At 33.8% G+C, this 17549-nt stretch overlaps 1 protein-coding gene and 1 pseudogene across 5 annotated transcripts in view; one reads left to right on the top strand and one right to left on the bottom strand.

The window, feature by feature from the left end:
• Positions 1-17549, bottom strand: part of Pde7a (phosphodiesterase 7A) — a 104373-nt gene that overhangs the window by 74653 nt on the left and 12171 nt on the right. The gene's annotated exons all lie outside the window — the stretch shown is intronic.
• LOC107142421 lies at positions 9989-10521 on the top strand (annotated as a pseudogene).

The raw sequence follows: 17549 nt of genomic DNA, 5'->3' as shown, positions 1-17549 counted from the left end.
TAAATATATATATATATATATATATATATATATATTTAGGGGGAAAAAAGGAACCAACCCACATGGGTATCAGTGATGATAATGTTGAGTTGTTGAATTAATGAAACCCAAGAGCCATTCAACCTTGAGTCTTCTTGGTAAATCTTATTGTTTGAATAAAGAGTAAGTTTTTTGCTACTTGCAACTAACAAAAAACTTACAGCAATACAACCAGTAGTGTGCTACAGGCTGTGTGTCACACTAGCTCAGGAGAACCAATTCTGCACCTGTCTTCCCAACGCCCCATTTGGTGACAGTATATTCGTAGCTTCAAATCAGCCACACTATACGTAAGAGTATGTACACTATAGAAACTGGCAAACACCACAAATTAGGACTACTTTTCTTTCAGAGACAAAATTGCTAAACAATTACTAATAGCCCTCTAGATAGATATAAGCCTATTTCATTTTTTTTCCTTTCATCAAATTTCACTTTTTCTTCCAATAAAGGTATTTTTAAAAATTAAAACTTGGGCTGGGGATGTGGCTCAAGCGATAGCGCGCTCGCCTGGCATGCGTGCAGCCCGGGTTCAATCCTCAGCACCACATACAGACAAAGATGTTGTGTCCGCCAAAAACTAAAAAAATAAATATTAAAAAAAAATTCTCTCTCTCTCTCTCTTTAAAAAAAATTAAAACTTAACCAATAAAATACTGTATATATTTGGATTTTTAAGACTTTAGAAAATATTTCATAAATGTGGAAAATTATATTTTTCTTAAAAACTGATTATAAAATATTACACATAGGAAGAGAAAGAATATATTTAGATGGATTGATATCAGGATTGTTGAGCTAAATATCAACTAAATTTACAGTGTTATCTCTGGATGGCAAGACTACAAATGATTCTTATATTTTCATCTGCTCTTTCCCTTAACTTTTCAGTATTAATATGTGTTAACATAGAAATAAGTAAAAATCCAGTACATTTTAAGAAAACCCAGTACATTTTGTCCACAAGTACAAGATGACAGTATTTTTTTTTCTTCCATTTGTACCAAGGAAGAGCCTATCCAGTCCTTTCAAGTAGGAAGGTAGTTTCAGTTTTTAAACTGGGTGATTCTGTGTTGCAATTTGTAGCACCAATTGTAAACCTGTTCTGTGACTACTTTGAGACAATGTAGGCATGAATTCTTTCTTTCTATCTATCTATCTATCTATCTATCTATCTATCTATCTATCTATTTATTGGCGGTACTGGGAACTGAACCCAGCATCTCATACACTGAACCATATCACCCTCCAGTCTTGGTTGTTTTGTTTTGCTTTTTTGTGACAGAGTCTCACTGAGTTGCCAAGGCTGACTTCAAATTTATAATCCTTGTGCTTCAGCCTCCAGAGCAGCTGGGATTACCACGTGCAACCATCAATTGAATTGATATATATTATAAGAAAAGTGCTTCATTCTTTCCACACAATTGCATGAAAATATAATCTGAGCCAAATTCTCTTCTATTTTGAAACATGCATGTGATCTGATTCATGACATTGCATTCACTCTATTCCTAAAGATAATGTAATAAAGTAAAGGAGCACTGGGCCACAGGTTTCTGTAGTTCTAGGGCTAATTCTTGTCCATGTTACTTCTGGCAAGCAGCATTCCTCTAACCCTAACTTTTCTCATTTGTTACACAGTACTAATAATATCTACCCATCCTTCTTCAAGGGAGGCGATAAAGTACATCAAAGAATCATCACATAAAAGATGATATTATATGTCATTACTTCATTACATACATATTTTAGGTCTTGTAAAAATTGTACTTTGTTCCACTTTGATACAAAAGGCAGCTTTATAATCAGCAATGTATGATGCCAGTTTCCCTGGTAACAAGTTAACTTACTTTCTGTTTTGAAGGTTTTTTTCTATCCAAAAAGGAAAAAAAGAGAGATGGCTAAGACAGAAGTTCAAAATCTCTTTCATTTACTGCTTTATTGTTGATAATTTACCTTAAAAAGGGGGAGTGCGGGGACTGGGGCTGTAGCTCAGTGGAGCGCTTGTCTCACAGGTATGGCACTGGATTTGATTCTCAGCACCACATTAAAAACAACAACAACAACAACAACAACAAAAAACAACGATGTCAACAAATTAATATTACCAAAACATGACATTGAGTGGAAAGACAAAGCTACAGATCAACTTCAATGCTATGAAAGTCCTAAATAAAATATTAGCAAGTAGAATCATTAAAAAAATAAACATATCTGAACCAAATAAGAATCACCCTAGTAATAGAAGAGCAAATTATTGATATCTATTAATATATTTACTATATTTAATTAGTAAATCAAAAGTGAAAAATGATAAACATCAATAAATTCCCAAACACATTTGAATAAAATAAACAACCATTCTCAAATAAATACTTCCTAATAAAAGAAAAAAAAAGGCAAAGTTATCATTAGTTGGAGGTGACACAATATTTTCAGATAATTACAAGTTAAACAAGAAAAGGTACTGAAAAACTACTAGAAACAATAAATCAGTACATAACTGACTTGCAAATTTTACATACAAAATCAATAATTTTGCCTAAATACAATTAGAGAACATAACAAAATAAAAAGATTCCATTTAAAATTGCAACTAAATAAAAATAAATCTGAGTATAAACAATCAAAATTGTAAAAGACTCTATGAAGAAAATTTTAATCTCATTGAAAGATCTCAAAGAAGATTAGATTTTTAGCAGTAGTGATCAGGAGGAGGAAAGGAAGATGAGAGTAGCTCTGCCAGTCAGGCTCCAGCAAGAAACTCTCTCAGTGGGGTAACAGAAGAGAAATTCATGAAGGTACTATTTATTAAAGGTTTGAGCAGGGTGAAGCACCCAGAAGTAGCAATAATTGGAAGCTTTGACTACTCAACCCCAGTGAGGATTCTCACTATGACAGTGGACCTACCTGACAAGAAGCATGGCCCTACATAGACCAACAGGCCTATAAGGAGAGAGACTGGAAAGTATATCCTAACCTCTTTTTCCTCCCCACAGCTCATCTTCTCCTATTGGCCACACCCTGCCAGAAGCCAGAGGGCAAGAGAGGCCAGTGATGTATATTCCATGAAGGTCAGCCCCATCAGGCAGGGAACAGGATAAAGAGGGTAAAGGATGTACAAAAGGAACAAGAATATACAGCACAGCTAGTCTCTCTTGACTGTTTGCTGTGTGCCAGCACTTCTCTAAGCACTTTACTTGAATTTACCTTTTTAATTTTCAAATACTCATAATCCCCATTTACCCTAAACTACCAAATCAAACAATTCCAGAAAAAAAAAAATGCCAATAGGATCTCTTGTGGATAGTGAAAAGGAATGGGGCATTCACGAGTAAGTTTTTGTCAAAATACTAAAATAATAGCATGCGTGTTAAGATCAAGTAGGGAAAAAAGATTAGTCCTACCAATGATTAAAATAAATTATTAGGATACAGTACTTAAAACAATTTGATTCAGGCACATAAACAGATCAATGAAACAAAATACAAAGTCCAGAAGTGACCAAAAATACATGCAAAAATTTCATATGTGAGAGTTGTTATTTCAAATAAATGAGGAAAAGATACATTGTTTAATGAATAATTTAGGGGAAAGTGAATAGTAAGTAGAGGGGGAAAAGATTAGATCCCTGTGTTACTCCTTAAATCACATTAAACTCCAGATGAACAAAGATAGAAACATGAGGAAGAAATGTGGAAGTAGAATCATAAAGAGTAATGTAAAAGAACCACAGAACACCAGAAGGAATATATTTACTATCTTGAAACAAAGAAGGTAATATTCTGAGCATGAATACAACTGGAGGACTTAAAAAGGAAAGACACATTTGACTAGACAAAAGTGCTATGCATGAATAAAATACTAGAAAAAGTCAAAAGACAGGAGATTATATAAAATATTAGTAATGTTGTAATAAAATCTTATTAATATTGTAATATTATTCTTATAATATTATTCTAAGAAGTACAAATTTTTTAAAGATACAACTACCAATAGCATAAAAAATGTAAAGCATCATTTATAATTAAGTGGAAGCAAAACAAATGTAATGAGATGCCTTTTTATTTTTACCTATACCTAAGCACCAATGGGGGTGTGGAAATAATATAAGAAACAGATGAGTTATTCAAACTCCTACTAGCCAATCTGGGTGCCAAACAGATTAGGATATATTTTCAAATGAACCTCTCATTATCTGATCTGTTCCTACCCTTGCTATTCAAATCCTAGGAACTAAACAGATTTAGATATCAGCACATTCCCCCCTAACTGAACTCCCTGTATTGATTTAAGAAAAGATAAGATTTGAACAAGGGAGGCTTTGTGAAAGTATACACAGAATTTTATAGTGGGAATGTAATTTGATAGGTAAATGCACACAGCATTTGATTCAATTTCTTCAACATCTAGAAATGTATACCACTCATATACTCACACGGAAATGTAAACATATATGTACAAGATTTGCAGCACTGTTTTAAGTGCCACCACATAGACTAGACTATCTTAATAGACTATCTTAATCAGTAGGAACCTAATTATATTACATTACATTACATTCATATAATGGAAGTCACGTGTTCCTAGTTTTCCAAAGATGATTGGTGGTTTTAGGTGGTTTTACAAAGATGATGCTGGGAAAAGACCACTTCAGTGAATCCTATTAGATCAGGGACCAAAATATAATTATAAATACTAAATAGTTGATTTTCAAGATCTTGACTTGAAAAATCCTCAAAAGTTCAATTATTTTATATTCAACAAAATTTACATTATAATTTCAACTATGTACAAATTCTTAGAATAAAAGAATGAATAAAACTGTTTATTGAGGGTATAATTTTTTCAAGAAATGGCATAATAGCACAATTCTTCATGCTTTTCTCTTATGAGATCATCACTTAAAAAAAAAAAAGTTTTGAATAAATTTTGAAGGCTTCATCCATTTTTCCTAAAGGTCTTTAAACATTTGGTAGTCAAATCAGACTCCCTTAAAACATCTAGTATGCTATCATCCTCGATAACTTTTTCTTCAACTGTCAAACTGTGAATAGCTTAGATTGCCCAGGGGCTTAGATTGCCCAGGGAAATCTCATAAAAAAAAAAAAAAATGTACGTACTCTGCAAGGCATGAAATTTCAGTTTGCAATTGATTTTACTGTTGTCTTTTATTACAAATGTTAAAGGATCAAGAGCAATATCTGAGTGGGAACCAATCTTAAAAGCAGTGCTTTCAGCTGGGCACAGTGGTGCACGCTTGTAATCCCAGCAGCCAGGGAGGCTGAGACAGGATGATCAGGAGTTCAAAGCCAGCCTCAGCAAAAGGGAGGTGCTAAGCAACTCATCAAGACCCTGTCTCTAAATAAAATACAAAATAGGGCTGGGGATGTGGCTCAGTGGTCAAGTGCAACCTGTGAGTTCAATCCCTGGTACCAAAAAAATAAAAAATTAAAAATAAATAGCAGTGCTTTCATTAATAAAAAAGTTTTCTTTTCATGAACTTTATAATCAACCTAGTAACACAGACACTAAGCTGTCATTAAATAAGAATCACATGTCTATTACACTGATATAAAAATGTTCAAGATTTACATATTTACAGAACAATATGTAAGCATGATTCCATTTGCTTAAAATACTTTCACACATACATATGATTTTATATATATATATATATATATATATATATATATACACACACATATATATATATATACACACACACACATACACACATATATATACACACATATATATAAAATACAAATACGTATTTCCTGAACAAATTTTCAAGAAAAGTATTCAAGAAACTATAATCATTGCTTAATTCTGGATTAATTAATTAATTCTGGGGAAATGGTAAGCAGCTTCTTTTAACTGCCTTTTATTTCTTCTGAATTATATAATTTATCAAAAGGAGGCAATACTATATTTATAACATTGTGTACAACAGCATTTACTATAATGATGATGGTGATGTCATAATTAGTTTTTAAATTAAGTGTATAGTAACCATAGATAACCTATAATTGCAGCTTCCAGTTAAACTAAACCATAATTTATATAACATTATATTTAGACACCTTAAATACAAATTAATTATAAGCTATTTCAAAAAACATTCTTATTCAATACTCAATTGTCCTAACAGTTTTCTTTTTTCAAATCTACTTCATATAAAAAACTGTTATATATCTCATTATCCCTTAGAAATAAACAGCATCTGAGATTTAATTACCGAAGTGCAAAGTAAAATTAAAGATTTAAGAAATAGGCAAAAATTGGCAAAAGTAACTCTCAATTATAACACAAACAATACCTGTATTCACTGAAAAAAAACTGTGTTCTAAAATCTTTTTTATTTTAAAAGGGATATGTTCATTTCAAATTAGAGTTCCAATAAATAATGAAAATGAAAACACAGTTCCACAATTCTGAGTATGCTATGGTCACCCAACTACCCTTTCACTGGATCCAAGAGATCAAATTATGCATTGTTAAAAGATTCATGGTTTTAATGCAATAAAGTATAAAAATTCATTGACATGGTTTCAGATTTCACATTGCAACTAACTTTTACAAAACCACCACCTGAGTTTCAGTTACAAAGAAACGTTTCTAACATAGACCTCCCTTTTCCAGCTACCCAGACTGGGGGCCAGAATTTTCTTCACATACTTGAGTCAAAGCAACATATTGCAACAAGTTCAGTGCAGAAGCCTATAGGACAATGTAGCTGTCTTCTATGAAGGCAGACAGGAATAAGATATGAAAATGTAAAATAATGTCTTTGTCCTCACTATTTTGTTTTGGAAAATACAGGTTTGTTTTTTTAATCAAACAAAAAATAAAACCCTATGGTATTTATGTTAACATGAAATCGGTGTTATTTTAAAATGAATATTATTAATTTTTCCCTCAGTTTTAATTTCTAATAAAATAAATATCAATATATAAAACCCACATAGAGCAAAGGTTCTTCGGAGTATTCAATAAAGAGTGGAAAGGTGTCCTGAAGCCCGAAATTTTCAGAACCATGATCACAGTCCCATGCAATTGACCAAGAGGTAAACAGGTGAAAGCAATTTATGATATGATGATCAAACACGGGAAGGAGGTGGAATGTTACAGGTATTAAATTTGTTTATAGATAGAAGTCAATGCTTTTTAAAGAAGTGAGAAAAAAGTATTTCTAGTCTTTTATATTAATCTTCATATTGATGTTTCCAGTGCTCCTCATTTCTTCCTGTGGATTACCATCTGGTGTCATTTCCAAAACTAAAGCACTTCTTTTAGTATTTCTTGTAGGGCAGATCTACTGATTTCTGCCAGCCTTTGTGTAGGAATATATTTATTTCCCTCATTTTTTGAGGATATTTTTCTAAATATAAAATTCTCCACAGACTGTTTATCTTTCAGCACTTTGGATGTCATCCCACAGCCTTTTGGCCTCCATTGATTCTGATAAAAAATTAATCATTAATCATACTGTGTACCCTCTATGAAATGGGCTGTTTTTCTCTTATTGTGTTCAAGACACTGTGTCTTTCTATAGTTTGACTATGCTATCTCTGGGGGAAGGTCTCTTTGCATTAATCCCAGCAAGGGCCAACATGCTTCTAGATATGGAGTTTGATGGTTTTTATCAAATTTGGAAAGTTTCCTGAGAGGCCATTTGTCTGGAAATTTCTCCTTTTGTGACTCCTACTACATGCATGTTTTACAGTGGATGTTTTCCATAGATCTCTGAGGCTCTGCTTATTTTTCTTCCATCACTTTTTTCTGGTTTTCAGACTAAATAATTCCTATTGTTCTGCCTTCAAGTAAACTGATTATTTTTACTGTCGTCTCAAATCTGCTGTTGAGCCCATTTTGTCAATTTTTCATTTCAGGTATTGTATTCTTCAATTCTAGAATTTCCATTTGACTTTTTGTAACTTTCTACTTTGGAATGTATTTAGATTATTTACAGAAAAATTGCAAAGGTAATACAGAGCTCCTATATATACTTCCCTAATGCTAGTATTTTCCCCTAAAGTTAATATTTTATGTAAATATGTTATACTTACATAACATACATATATACATAAAATACATGTGTACATATACATATGTATACATTATGTATTTACATGCATAATGTAAATATCTTGCACAACTATGATGCATATATCAAGTAAGAAATTACGTTCAGTGCAACACCATAAACTAAAAATTTTTATCAGTTTTTCCACTAATGTCCTTCTTCTGTTTCAGGATCCAATACAAAATGTCACATTGTATTTAATCATTAGGTCTCTTCAGTGTCCTCTTATCTACAATAATTTCTCTATTTTCCTTGTTTTTCATGATCTTAACAGTTTTGAAGAATACCTATTCAGGTACCTTTGTAAAATGATCCTGAGTTTGGCTTTATGTTACAGGTTTTAGGGAAAGTGAAATGTTATCATATCACATCGAGGAGTGGTTTGCTGTAGTTATTTTTAAAATAATTTCAATTTAGTTATTAAGACTCTCCATTTGTTGGCTTGCTATGCTTTGATTTTGTTGTACTTTAATTATTTAATATGGCTTCCTTTAGTTCTTTTAATGTATTCTTAACAGTTAAAGTCTTTATTAAACCTAATATTTAGGGTCAATTTCTATTATTTACTTTTTTGCTTTTTAATTTTGTTGTTAAACCTTGGGATTTTAGATAACACAATTCTGGATTTGAGTTCTGGCCCCATTAAAGGTGCTACTATTGTTTTCTTTCACCTTTGTTTAGTATCATGCCCAGGATAAATGGGTAAAATCTGTCTCCTCTGAGGCATACCATCACAGATACCTCTGCTCAGTTGTTTTCTTAACATCCTCTTGTTTTTACTTTAAGCCTGTCTTCCTAAGGTCCACCTTTTTACATAACTTAGTCACTCTGAGATTGGAAGAGTCTGCTCAAACACCTCAAGCCAATAAGACTTCCATCTCTGCCGATGGATATTAGAAGCACATTCAAAGTTCAAGTATATCCTGGATTTAACTTTTCATAAAGTCCTTTCAAGTCTCCTAGATGCATGCATACAACTTAAGAGCCAGCCCAATATATGTGACTATAGTGGGCCTTTTGAAGGTTTTCTTGTGCTTATTTATAGCCTCATCCAGGAAAATGCTTGCTCCAAACACTAGGAAAAGTTCAGGCTGAGTTGAGCCACTGGCCCCCCTCACACCTCTGAAAATCGACATCCACAAATGATGCAAGTAACTGGCATCATTCACCAATCTAAAGCTAAGTAAGTCCCTTCAAGGTGATGTCTTTGTGGCCTGTTTATCACTGACAGAACTCAGATGCCAACCAAGCTAGGGCAGTGGAGTGGTATGTGAGTAGTCTCAGGTTAGAATGTTACCTATTCCCACTGTTATACTCTGAGCTCAAGAGTATAATATTTTTAAAAGTTTTATACAATTGGTCATCAGTCACTCCCTACAGGACTGCAATGGTTGCTTTGTAAAAGTAATATAGAAATAAAAATGTATAAAAATGTTCATATTGTTTGGTCTAATAATACCACTTCTACAAAAATAAAAATCTTTAGAGAAATAACCCAAAATATGGAGGAAACTGTGTGCTTAGCATGTTCTTATAAACAGTACAGTAAAATAGTTAAAACAATGTTAAGTATAACAAAGCTGGGTGTTAGACTAATGTACATACATATGATAAATAACATAATCCTTAAAAATTAAAAAATCACAGGAATTCTCCCAGAAGCCACCACTCTTCCTCTTTCTGTAAGTGGCCTGAGATAACCTGTGAAAATGGTTTGCTGCTCTCTTGACCCAGAAAAACCCACAAAATCATACAAATCAAGAGGTTTGAATTTTCATGTTTACTTTGTGAAACTGCTCAGAAGGATATACATTTCTAAAAAGCCATCAAGTACCTGAAAGATGTCACTTTATAGAAGCAATGAAGTATCTGAAAGATGTCACGTTAAAGAAGCAATGTGTGCCATTCCGGCATTACAACAGTGGAGATAGGAGATTTGCCCAGGCCAAACAGTGGGATGGACACAGGGTCAATGGCCCAGAAAGAGGTCTGAATTTTGGCTGCACATTCTTAAAAATGCAGAGAGTAATGCTGAACTTAAGGGTTTAGATGTAGATTCTCTGGTCATTGAATATATCCAGGTGAATACAGCACCCAAAGTGCACCCTAATGCTTATAGAGCTCATGATCAGATTAACACATATATGAGATCCCCTACCACATTGAGATGAGCCTCACTGAAAAGAAACAAACTGTTCCTAAACCAGAAGAGGAGGTAGCACAGAAGAAAATAATAATAAAAAGAAAAAAGATATCCCAGAAGAAACTGAACAAACAAAAACTTATGGCACAGGAATAAATTTGTGCACAATTTATGGCACAGGAATAAATTCAGCATAAAATACAAATAAAGGGGGAAAAAGTTAAAATCACAAAAATTGTTCCTCTGTAAACTGCTTTATAATCCTTCTTGATTAGAGGTTGCTAAGACTAATTTATACAAGTTCTGGTAGACTACTAGTTGTCCTTCAAAATCTATTCTCAGATCCTTCCTGAGGATATAACCAGGCACTTGGGTTCCATTTCCCAGTCTCTTTACAGGTGTGGCATGTGACTGAGTTCTCACTACTAGAATGTGAACAAAAGAGAAGGCACAACTGCCCTGAATTTTATATCCTTCCCCTTCCCATAGGCTCAAGTATGATTTGAAAGCAGGTCACAGACAACCATGACAAATAGATTTTGCATCACTTTACAGAGCAGAAGTACTTCACCAGCCTACACATCCTTCCAAGTTATCATATGGTGACAACATAAAATACTTATGATAAAGGCTAACATCACATATCTATATTTTAAAAAGTATTACATTCCAAAAAGCTACAAAATTAAAATATCCAATGATCACAAATACCTTAAGATATGTATATAAATACATTAAATGTTATGATGGAAGATAATTAATAGTTTTTCTCTTCCAAATCTTCAGTAATATTGCTTCAATTACGTAGACAATTTTTAAAATTGAGGTTATTGATTTAAACATCTGAGGCTCCAATTTTAAAAACAAAGAAAAAGTTTCAAACAGATTTAAGGAATTTTTATCTTAACCGCTTTCATGAGCATGGATCCTCTGGCTGATGTTCCAATGCAAGGTGCTTAGTCTGTAATCTAGCCACCTAACATTCTTTTAAAAATGAAGAACCATCTACTCATGTTCCTCAGGGCACTAGCTTTCATCCTTAACCACATAATTAAGTGAACCCTTTCTACTTTTTTTATATTGGTATTTGTATTTTTTTTTCAGAAAACAAGTTTCAATGCAAGGAGGTATATTAAAACCTGACTCCCCCGCAACAAAAGAAAAAAAGTTTTATGCCTTTTCTCACCCAACAGCCTCCCTCAATCTAAAAATCTGTTTGAAGGATGAGTGCTAGCTCCTCTGTGACAAGCATAGCTTCTCATAAAATAGCAATTTAAGGTTTAAAGTTTCTTTCTCCCAAAACCAAGAAACTAAAACAGTTCAACTCAAAGAATGTAAAATAAAGCTAAAATTTCATTATCTTTTCATATTTGAAGCTACATAATCTCTATAAAAATGAAGTTTATTTATTCAGAACCTTGATATCTCTAAGCCTAATAATTAATGTTTGAAAAGGCAGTAATATGCATAACCCTATATTATAAAACTACAACAAATATAATTACAGAAAAGAGTTTTCCCTGACCCCCTACAAATATGTACCATAAAATGTTGTTATTTCTAGAGCTGTGCTGTCTAATGAGATTCACTAGCCCCTTTGCAATAGTGGTGTTAGTCAGAATTGAGATGTGCTCCAAGGGTAAAATGCACTTAGACTTAGTATCCAAAACTGTGAAACAAAACATAACATTAATATCTTCATAATACTGATCACATATTAAATCAATAATGCTCTGGATATAATTAAACAAAGTACATTAAACTTAATTTCACTGTAAAATGTGGCTACAAGAAAATTTAAAGCTACTTACATGTTTCCCACTGTGTTTCTATGGGAAATCTATGGTTTTATACCTAAATGAGCCGATTCAGTTTCCAATAAGCAAAATTCTGTAGCCACTACCTTTTGGTTCTAGTTCCATACTTATGCTGAAAGCTGAGGGGGTGTGTTGACCAGGGTTACATCCCACACATTGTTGAAGATAAAGGTTACCTAACAGAGACATCAGGGAGAACCCAGAGATCTTTTAGAATGTCTTAGGCTTAGAAACCTGCCCATCATTCTGCTGATATCATTTACCAGCTTTGTATAAGGAAATGCGAAAGCTAACACCCCTTCAAGATGCTCTCCAGAAATCCTCTAACAATTAGTAGTGGCTGTCTTGAAATGGCCCAGGATACATCAAAACAGAAAAGACTGGATGCCATTATAGGGGATGGGAAGGCATTTTGGGAAGTTGGAAAAAGGAGGGCACATGAGTACAGCAGAAAGCTGTACTCTCAGTAGGACTGTATCACCCACAGGATTGATAAGCTTGATGCCCTGTTTGCTGAAAATCTACTTAGTGTGAGCACTATGCTGAACAGAGCTAAACAGTGTCCACTCTTCAGGAGCTCATAGTCTAACCAAACACACTGAAGTCAGAATGCTCAATGGACAAGGACAGCTGTGCAAAGTGCAAACTTAAAGAATAAAACCAGAATTAGTTAAGAAAGTCAAATAAATTCACAGACAAAAGCTGATGGTAACTGTACTCACGACAGGGAAGGTTTTGGATAAATGAGAATCCAGTTATTCTAGGGGTATAATGAGTAGATTCCAAGAACCCTTTGAAATGTTGTACTCATTTTTGCATGGGCTTCATGCACCCCCGCCCCACCTGCTTTGGAAGGAGAGATGAAAAATTCATAGCAATAAAGACATTCTGAGGCAGCATTCTCCACACTTTTAATGCATTTATTTATAAACTATATACACATACTTTTATGTGATCTATGCAACAAAATCAGGATCTAAAATTTTTTAAAATAAATAAAAATACAATTCTAAAAGTTTATTTTTATGTTCTTGCACAGGACACTTGATTCCTGGTCTAACACATCACAATTTGAAAATAAGACACTTTAAAACACTGCTGAGAGAGAAAAGAGGGTGGAAAACCTCTGCAACATTATTAAAACTACACCTCAAATGGAATTATCTGAAGCCAACCACAAAATCCTCAAAGTCACTTCCAGAAAGTTTTTCTCTAAAAATCAAGTTGGAATATTTTCAATGTGATACAAAGAAAAAATAAAACTCAAAATGTTGTTTCTACACATTTCAGATAACTTATGTCTGCCTTTATCTTTGATTATCTTGTTCTATTTTAATATTATAAGGCACTAAAAAAATCTTTTATAATGTAAGATATAAATTCTCTTCAAAAAGTTAAAGATCTTAAAAAAGATGTTTAAAATAGGTCCTATTTTTTCATTTTTCTTACTCTAAAATTGGAGGTATCACATAATTAAAAAGATTTCTTGCCAAGAACTATGTGTGCCAGTTGCCTTAAAGTGACAGTGCTTCAGCAGTACATTTGTAAATTCTCAGGCCCCTTGTTTTCAGTATACTTTCCCAAGCATAAAATTTTTTCCTCCAATTTCACATTCTTCGTTATAGGAAACATATTCATACTGTCATCTTCCTTTTTCATTGAAAATACAGAAAGACAGCCAGGCAATAATTTGTTGCAACCATTAAAATGAAAAAGATCATTATTGAATCCGTATGCTAAAGAAAAATTTACAAGTGGAAGATTTTAAAATACTAAAAACTTTTATTAATAATAAATTTCTCCCATTATATCATTAAAGAGACTTAAGACTTGTTAAAGGTTTATCAGTATAAATAGAATACCCTTTAATTAAAGGAAAAGAACTGGATGTTTGGCATAAATATGACAAAATGGTCATTTTTAATATAACTCAAAAGTTGACTGATAAGCTAAGTTGCCAATAAAAACAGCCAATAAATCTTAACAAGTCATAGAAGATACAGGTAATTAATAGTAAACATATATTACAAATTTAATATCAACAAAAGTCCAAGAAAAGGAAAATAAAAATATCACATAAAAAGGCATTCAAGCACTGCTCATGGAAACATAAATTGGCATCACCCTTCTGGAAATTTTGACAATCTGTTTTGATCTAGAAATTATGTTAGGAAATGATTTCAAAATTCAAGATTTATGTATAAAGATGATCATCATAATGTTTCATTACTGCACAGAAAAAATACTGGATTAAAATATTCTAAAATGTTAACAGTGGTTATCTGTGGTTATCTCTGGGTAGTAGGACTATGGATGATGTTTCTTCTTTTTTTTTTTTTTTTAAGTATATTCCATGTATTTTATAACAAGCATATATTAATTCTAGTCTAAAAAAAATTCAAGGTACTTTTTAAAGTTCCTTTTAACAAATTATCACCCAGTTCTTCTTATAGATACAAATAATAAGTGTTTGCTATTTCTATTCCAAAAGGATAGGGCTCCTATTCTAATTCTGGATTTATACCTCCCACTCACCAAAAGGATCGTCCTCCACACCAGCTCAGCACATGAGCAGCTCTAGTTAGAAAAATATCTAAGTTCAAATCCTAGAAACACCACTTACAGCTGTGTTGCTGTGGGCAATGTACTGTTCTAAATCTCAGTGCATTCTTAAGTGAGATTTACATAAACTTACAAATTATGAGAGCTTCAGTGTCACAGAGGCCAAGTCAGAAAGGGGATAGAGATGAAGGTGAGATTATAAAATGAAATTTTATAATCATATAAAATATTTGGTATACAATTTGGTACTCATCCAAAGAAAAATTATCATGACATGTTCTGAAATGATAAGCATGAAATTAAAAGAGTAAGGTTTTTTCCATTCTTCTGTATAGAACCCTGTCTCTGTGTATGTTGCACACCAGGGTCACTGCAATAAAAAGTGAAAACAAGATCCCTGTTTCCTGACCACACATTCTCCCATATATCCTATGGCGGCAGAAGTGGCAGGTGAGGTGGGGGTGGAGATCAAAAGTCAAGTTAGTGATGTGTGACACACATAAAACAAGATGATAAGACTGGGGGAAGGGGTGTACTATTTGAATGGGGGGCAGGGCAAGGAAGTTTCCTTTGCAAAGATTGAATGTCAAGGAGACACTGGAGGATCCTGTGTCCAAGAGAAGAGCCAGAGCAAAATGAGAGATAGGAACAAAGCTGGTATATTGACAATAAAAAAACACCACTGTGAAAAGAAATGAAACTGAAAAAGCAGCAGGGGCCAGATTATGTGGGGCCATGCCATAAAAAGGAGTTTGGATATAATTTTGAGTGGGAGAAGAAACCAACCACTTATGTTTTCAGAGGAATGACATAATCTGCATTTTAAAAAATTACTTCAAGCTGGACAAGGTGGCACACACCTGTAATCCCAGGGGCTCTGGAGGCTGAGGCAGGGGAATTGTGAGTTCAAAACTAGTCTCAGCAACTGCAAGGCACTCAGCAACTCAGTCTTTAAATAAAACACAAAAAAAAAACAGGGCTAGGGATGTGGCTCAGTGGTTGAATGGCCCTGAGTTCAAACCCTGGTGCCTCCCACACACACACACACACAAAAATTACTTCAAGCCACCTGGGGAGACAGAATTCTAGTGGCAGGAGACTACTGCAGCAGGTCAAATGTGACCTAAACAAGGCAGGACTAACAGCACAAGAGGTGGTAGGATAAAGCAGAGTTACCATGGAAGTTAATTCCATTATCTGTCTGTCTGTCTTTCCTCCCTCCTCTCCCACCCATTCCCTCTCTCTAATGGTAATGGGGATTTAACCTAGGGGCATTCTGCCACTAAGCTACACCCACCCCCACCCCCGCCCTTTCCTATTTTTATTTGAGATAGGGTATCACTAAATTGCCCAGGCAGGCCTTTAACTTGTGATATTCCCCAAATCCCTGGAATTGTGGACCACCATGCCCAGCCTAAGTGGGTCTTTGAAATCAAGTACAATGATCTCACTTTGTAAAACCTCTCACAATTTCCCAATTCTGAGTGCCATTACTTAACTTTGTACACTATCCTAATGAGAAAATGTTATTGAAACATATTGTAATTATGTATTTGCACTGCTGTTTTTCCTACTGGACCAAGCACCAAAAATGACAGCAGGAACATGTCTTACTTATAACCCCCAGCAGAGCACAAGTACATAAACACTGTTCATTAAGTGTCCACAGATTCAAAGTATGAACACAAAAATTTAAACAATCAAAGCCATTTGTAGGGGGCTGCGGATGTGGCTCAAGCGGTAGTGCGCTCGCCTGGCATGCGTGCGGCCCGGGTTCGGTCCTCAGCACCACATACAAAAAAAAAAAAAAAAAAAACAAAGATGTTGTGTCCGCCGAAAACTAAAAAATAAATATTAAAAAATTCTCTCTCTCTCTCTCTCTCTCTCAAAAAAAAAGCCATTTGTATTTGTTTCCCAGGACTACTATTATATAGTACTGCAAGCTGGGTAGCTTAAAATAATAGAAATTATTGTCTCACAGTTCTCAAAGCTGGAGGTTAAAAATCAAGGTGTTCACAGGGCCATGCTCCTTTTGAATGCTTTAGAGGAGAATGTTCCTCATTTCTTCCTGGTGTCTGTGTCTTCCAGCAATCCTTGCTGTTCTTGGTTTATAGCTGTATCACTCCAATCTCTCCCTCCACGTTCATATGGGCTGCTTCTTTGTGTGTGTCTGAGTTTCTGAGAGTCCACAGATACCAGTCGTTGAATTCAGATCCTGTCCTAATCCAACACAACCTCATCTAACTTTATTACATCTGCAAAGATGCTTATCCCAAGTAAGGTCACATTCTGAAGTTCTTGCTGGACATGAATTTTTGGTAAATACTATTTAACCCACCAATGGACTACCTTATAAAGTGGTCATCCATTTCAAAAATGTTCAGGTTACATTGAAAAGTCAAAACCAGACCTGTTCAATAGAAGGGATTTCTATGTCTTTAATCTCTATTCATCTGTATGTTGAGGAGATTAATCTCCATGGTCTCTCCTAACATTAATATTCTAAGATTCTATCCCATAAATATTCTTGAGGGCTTTGAAGTAGACAAAATTTGTTTGTAAACTAGCCATCACATACTTACTTTTTCTTCATTTTTCATTAAGAATGCAGTGTATTTCTCCATACATTAAAACACTATGTTTTTATTTTAATACAACAAAAATTTAAAAGAATAGAAATTTATTTACACCTTTGAACACATACTACATGCCAGGTAACAGAGACACAATGGTGAATAACTCACTTTCACATATTGTACTGATTAAATTATTGACTAACTAGACCCCAGTCTCTTTAATAATTTTAAAATTCTACTTAAATGGTATTCTAACAAATATAAGCTATTTTTAAATGGAAAGAGTTCAAAAACCTGCTGTTGATTTCTGATTACTATATATA

This window comes from Marmota marmota, unplaced genomic scaffold (genome assembly GCF_001458135.2).
Source record: "Marmota marmota marmota unplaced genomic scaffold, marMar, whole genome shotgun sequence".
Lineage (NCBI taxonomy): Eukaryota > Metazoa > Chordata > Mammalia > Rodentia > Sciuridae > Marmota > Marmota marmota.
The sequence above is the reverse complement of the archived record's forward strand: the minus strand, read 5'-3'. Positions and strand labels throughout refer to the sequence as shown.